Consider the following 6,721-nt stretch of genomic DNA (forward strand, 5'->3'; position numbering starts at 1 on the left):
TGCACATCAGCCGCACCTTCACCCAGCTTCTATGTGTTATTTTTCCACATTTTTCAATAGCACAATAAAAAAAAGGGACATCCAGTTTCTTCTTGCTAGAAGAGCCAAGAAACAATTCGCACAAAAGTTGCCTTTAATTCTCCCTGAAGAGAGGGAAGACTTAAAGAACCTCAATATCTAGCTTGGAATGAGTTTTTGAAAACTCTACACAGGCTATCAAAATATACCAAAGGACACTGAGAAACTTCAGAGTTTAAACTGGGAAGTATATTGAGGGAACTGCTGATCTTTAAGCAGCAAGGGAAATACTACAATCTGGTTGTTATTCCACTACCAGCATCCGGCACAATGCAGTCCCTCTCTACTCCTACGTCATTACAATACCAGCAACGTAGTACTTGGCAGAGGTGAAGCTCTGGAGAAAAGGCAGGCCAAACCCAGAAAGTTGGCAAAGGGGACATTTAAACCAGTTTTGTGCAAGACCACACCTTAGCTGCCTTCATTAAACCAGCATACCACTCGATGCACTTATCTCACAAAACCTAGCAGATTAGCTAAAATAATAAACTTTGCTCCGTAATGTCACACTGTTGAAAAGAAAACATAAGATTAAGCACAAATATTGCACTTCCCTCAGATCTGGTCTTGATCTCACACCAGTTGCAGTATATGGGGCACTGTGAATAACTTTAATGCCTTTTTATGGCTATATAGTTCACAGCTAGGTAAGGAGACAGACAGATATCCCACTGCTTCCAAACAGAAACTGCAAACATTCCAAGAGGTAGTATGTTATTCAACCTTTATTGCAACCAATGACTTCAGGATCTGGATTTAACAAGGTTGTGGTTTCATTCTGTTTTAATATGTTTCTAAAAAGAAAAGGCTGCGGCCATCAAAGATCTTTGGCCTTTCTTCAGTAGCTGTAGAAAAAACTGCCAGATTCAGGAAGGCAGACTAATGAAAACACACATCTGGACCTGCCTTGCGAGAGGCAACACCTTCACCCTTAACCAGGATGGTCTCTTCACTGCCAAGGCCAGCTCAGCCAAGGGGTAAAAGCACAATGTGTGACCTAATTTCACTTTCTCTTTTTATTTGTACGGACATAACGTGAGTAGACCCCAGCCTCATCTCTGAAGAGCCCAATTACAGATATCAGTTAACGCACTTGCCATGCCGAGACACAATTGTACTTGGGCAAGGAGGGGTACGGTTAGGGTTTGCTACAGCGAATGATGTAGGGCAGCATCGGTCAATCACGGGAGTAAGGAGAGAGGTAAATACTGGGATTTTAGTCCTCGCCGAAGCTGGATGTTCTTGTTTCCAGGGGCCAAGTGTGTACGCCTGCAAGGGTACCAGATGCCACGCTGCCGGGCTTCCCAAGTCACATAATGAGCTCTAAACTAGTTTTAATACAGAAGCAATGAGGTTTAGGGAGGATATTGCTGCTGCTGCTTGTAACAGATAAAATAATATTCAAGACTGCTGTGTCTTCCAGGTAGTATTTTTCCAGGCGCTTACTGAAAGAAAATAATAGTACCAAGTTTAAAAAAAAAAAAACCAAACAAATAAAAAACACTGTGTGTTGCCTTATAATTTTTCTGCAATCATATAATTCCTAGGAATAAATCATAGTTATTTATTACATTAACCTAAACCAAAACCAACCGGGGCACACCTCACCCCCTGACACCAATGGCCCCCACCTGATCCTGACCACCCAGGCAGCTGCCAGCCAGCAAGGCAAGAAAGGAAGAGAGGCAAGAAAGGTCAGAATTTCGTTTTTATATTAAGAGAAAGCATACATACATACATATATATGTATATATGTGTGTGTGTGTGTATATGTGTGTGCGTATGATGGTCTACAATTGCTACTTTCTATTTACAAACAAGTACTGTAGAGCCTGGGCCAGCACCAGAAATAAAGCTTTTGACAGTCACTGTGCAGAGACCTATATTTTAGATTAAAATAGCCAACTACAGGAAAAAAAAACAACAACTAAATACTTTCTGAAAACCCAAATGGTTTACTCGGTATCACCCTCTAACAAATAGCTCCTAAAACAAAGCAAAAAACATGAAGAAAGAATTACTCTGTTTTCCAGCTTCTTACTTGGCTTCTACGAGAACTTCATCCACCAAAGAAAAAACCGAAATAATTGTTTCTCATCTACTTCTTACAGGCAGGCAGGCAGCTCCTCTTTTGTTTGCAAGTGCAAAGCATAAGAAGAGAAAACCTAAACACTTTTCTGAAAACAGGAGAGCTCAGCACTGGAATTCAATGCTCAGATTTTAATTTCCAATTTAATTTAAGAAACTCCACATTCGGGAAAACAACTGTTCCTTCCAAACCATAGATGTGCTGCCCGCCTGCACCCAAATTCTTGTCACATATCCTCATGCTCTGCGCTAAGAAAACGTAACAGGCATGAGTCCAAACTGAAACTGGCTCGGAGCTAAAAATTATTCGCTACCCCAGGCACTCTGGTGCAGTCTCAGTTCTGGGTAAGTTCTAGCATACACTATTAAAATTATTATTCAAATTAAAATTATCCTGAAAAGAGCTGTAGAACTTGGGGGGTTTTGCCTCTCACCTCCAATAACATTTTAGAATATTAACTCTTAAATAATAATTATAACAAACAGTAATAATTACATTAAAGTTTAAAAACAAAGTAGAATAAACAGTGAAACCAAGCTGGAAAGTTCTAGAATCAGCTTTAACGTCTTCATACCGATTTTTTCAACACTTCAAACAAGCTGACTAGTCAAATTCTTGTTCAGCTATTAACATTCTTTGCAAGTTTTCCCTTTCAGTTTCCATGTTTCAGTACAAAATACCTAAGAACAGAAACAAAAAGTTTACAGAAAGAAGTTATAACCAGCATAAATATGGCTAGAGTCCTAAGCTTTCAACCAAAAACTATAGGAAAAAAAAAAAGTAATGAAAAGGTGTGATCCTACCCACGGGTAAAGCTATGGATGAGCAGGCTTCGCTCCCATACTTTCTCAAGCAATTTTTTCTCGATGGCACAGCTGAAACGGGACCCGTGCAACTCCAGCTGCTGACAGGGGGGGTTATTCTTTTCTAAAGAGGCATTCATGTGCATGGGTGGACAAGAACAAGCCATGTCAGACTCTGTACACTGACAAACATTCTAGTCAAAAGCTGGAAGCCCATTTTGGCCATATTTCACACTACAACCTTATTCTCACATTGCAAGCAGATCCTACCGTTCTTCAGAAGACACAGCAGCACACAGAAAAATGCTTTCTTCTTTCCTTCCCTGCCTCCCACCAAATCCCCCCCCATCTAAAACCATCTTTTTGCTCGTGTTTCCAAATATCACTCACCATTATTAATGGCTCGGAGCTAACAAAGAGATGCCTCAGCAAATACTGCTGTTACCACTACGGGGAAGGTCCATCCTCCTTCACACTCTGCAGAGTCTATCAAAAATTCACATTGCCATCAGCCAAGTAGTTGATAAAATACAACAAAATGCAATTACACATCTTATTTTATGTCACAGGAATTGAACTTCAGCCCTACGCTGCTGATGCTGCAAAGGACCCTACATCCTTACAATACCAGGCAGCTGTTTTCTCCTGTCCCTCAGTGAAGCCTCCAGAGGCTAATTCTCTCCACTACATGTTTGTCAATACAGCTTTTAAAAGTCTACACAAGGCATCAGGTTCCAAGACAGAGAACTGTAATCATCGGTGGTCATTGCCTACAACAACAGATGCCTGTTCAAGATTAATATGTCAACACCCAACCTTTATCCTCAGTAAAATTCACGCTCCTGAAGTGGGGAGCTGGAACCCCGCTCTGCCGAGCCTGGAAACGTCACCTTGCAGTGGGATGGGAATAAAGGGCCCAGGTTGATGAATTTGCTTTTTTTTTTTTTTCCCCAGCACTTTGTCAAATAAACTCTATTCCAGTTTGCAAAATTACTGTGCTCAATCTTTATAAAGAAATGTTCTCCATTGTAGATTTGTTATGGTTCAGCACTTTGGCTCACAGCAGAAATGAAATACGAGCACAGAGATGTGTAAACAACTGCACTTTAGCTCTGCCAGACAGTTAGGAGGTATAGCTCATCAATATATAAAAAAACCCAACTTGGCTCCAGATATGACTTTTTTTTCACAGATTAAGTATTTAAAATTTACGAGGGCCAAAACCAATTCCCAATTCCACCAACAAGACACAAGTGTGTGTGTGCTTGTGTGCACGTATACATATAAATATATATAAAAATATGTAAAAGTAATCCCTTGATACTAATTCCTTTCTGAAGAAGCTGACATTTTTCCCCAAGGAAAGTTAGAACTTTTTTTCTCCATCTAAAGTGGAAATGCACCAGAAGACAGACAAAACACAACCTACGAACAATATACAATTTTCAGTTGCAAATGTGTATTGGCTTCATCTGGTTATGCCACCAGCCTTTGGAGAGGAACCTTTTTTTCAATTCGTTATCGTGTTCCTTATTTTATATTTGCTATCTCTGTCATCTCTCAGCTCTAATACATTAAGCAGTCCCCCCACTCCTTCTGCTTGGATCCATTATCCTCATCATCTGCAATTTAATCTGACATGAAGTCCTTGGAAAAGCAGAGCAGCACATAACAGTTGGCTTTTGTTTTCACAGAAAAGTCATCACTACAGCTTCAATCCATCCTCTGAAGGAGGCAATAAGCCACAATCTCACCACATATAGTGGGTGCTCAGATGAAAGAAAAGTTTATGGCAAGGGAAATTCAGAAATCAGTTGGACCTCCATAACTTTGCATGAACGACTAACAGTTTTGCTCAAATAATTGGTTTAAATAGATTTTCAGCAAAAAGAAAAAATCTTGAAGCTTTCTCGAATTTAACCTTGCAGAACAGTGATTTCTTTGGTATAACAGGTACCTACTTATAACAGGCATGTCTACATGACTAAGAAAAGCCAGTTTCTACTTCATCATTTTCATATATTCCCCGTTACTGTTTTCTAGTATCCCAGAAAAGGGGTTTGCAGTCCATAACATTGATATATGGGCTTCACAGGGCCCAAGAGAGTATCAATAATGATATACACACTAGCATGGTGTGACTGTAATTTAAAATAGAATTATGTTCAACATTTGTTTTCTGAGCACAGCACATGCTCAGTATTAATTTCATAGTTACCAAGATAAAGGAGTAAAAATAAAACCACCAAACACCACTATGTCCTGCTTAGATTATAAACTTTTTTTTTCCTTTTTTTATAATTAATAAAATATGAGCAAGATGACATTTATTAGAGGAAAATTTCCACCTACCACTAACGAACTATGAATCTGCGGAAAGAGACTGCACCTGGAAACAGTGTATGAAAAACCTCTAAAAAAAACGTGAGAAGGCAGATAACTAAGATACACAGAATTTTCACTCCTTAACCTCATATTATACTTTAAAATACAGTTAATCTAGAGCATATCGTATACAAAATACTTTGCAAAATCTAAACCATTCTCACCCCACAACAATTTAATGCAGGTTTTTTTGGCAAAGCCCTTTTACACGAACGGAGCGCTCCCTCACGTTACCTCCGCATTGCATATACCTTTATGAAATTTGAAATACCAGCTCTAAATGGTACCAAGTCACTGAAGTCCAATGAGATGCTCTAGTGACTACAAATACTTATTAGAAGTATCACAGTTCAGATCACGGAGATCAGGAGATCAAGGAGACGATATGAGATTATTTTATTGACCCCACACTATGGCTGGAGCCCCTCTGTCCCCCGCCTCAGTGGAAGTGACAGCAGCTCCCATGAACTATACTGATGTTCCTGTTGCCCCAGCCAGAAGGGGGTTCTCTGCTTCTGGCCAGCTGCCAATTCCTTGGGTTTTGAAGCAGAAGGGCTGCACACCATTGCCATCATAGGATGGTTAGAGTTGGAAGGGACCTTAAAGATCATCAAGTTCCAACCCTCCTGCCGTGGGCAGGGATGCCTCCCGCTAGACCAGGTTGCTCAAAGCCCCATCCAGCCTGGCCCTGAACACTTCCAGTGATGGGGCATCCACAACTTCCCTGCGCAACCTGATCCAGTACCTCACCACACTCACAGTAAAGAATTTTTTCCTATTATCTATCCTAAATCTACCCTCTTTCAGTTTAAAACCATTACTGCTTGTCCTGTTGCTACACTCCCTGATAGAGTCCCTCTCCATCCTTCTCTTAGGCTCCTGTTAGGTACTGGAATGCTGCTATAAGGTCCCCTCCCATCCTGTGGAGTCAGAAGTTGCACAGTGCTCTCATGGGACTGAGAGCTGCCAGGATCACTTGTTCACCATGACTGAAGCAACTTAACTGCAGTATCTGCTTGAAAAAGTTTTGATATTTAATTAACAGCAAATATATTCTAAAAACATCTCTTGGAAACCTTTCTAAAATGACAGGCGCGTATTAATTATTGTGCTCTTAGGATTATATTCATTCACATGATCATGTTATGCAAAAATGCAAATATTTCTGAAATTCACATTTACAGCAAATGCTACAGTCTATTTTGATCATTTCTCCTACAATTTTGAAGAAAAAAAGTTCCCTTGAATCTTAAAAACATGCTTTTGTATTAGCTCACTACTTCCCTAAAAGACAGCATATGCATCTTATAACTTAAAAATCACCACTTGGCTAATTTCTATATTTAAATCTTCAAAAGCACAATGG

This window comes from Charadrius vociferus, unplaced genomic scaffold (assembly GCF_000708025.1).
Source record: "Charadrius vociferus isolate BGI_N301 unplaced genomic scaffold, ASM70802v2 scaffold105, whole genome shotgun sequence".
NCBI classification, from domain to species: Eukaryota; Metazoa; Chordata; class Aves; order Charadriiformes; family Charadriidae; genus Charadrius; species Charadrius vociferus.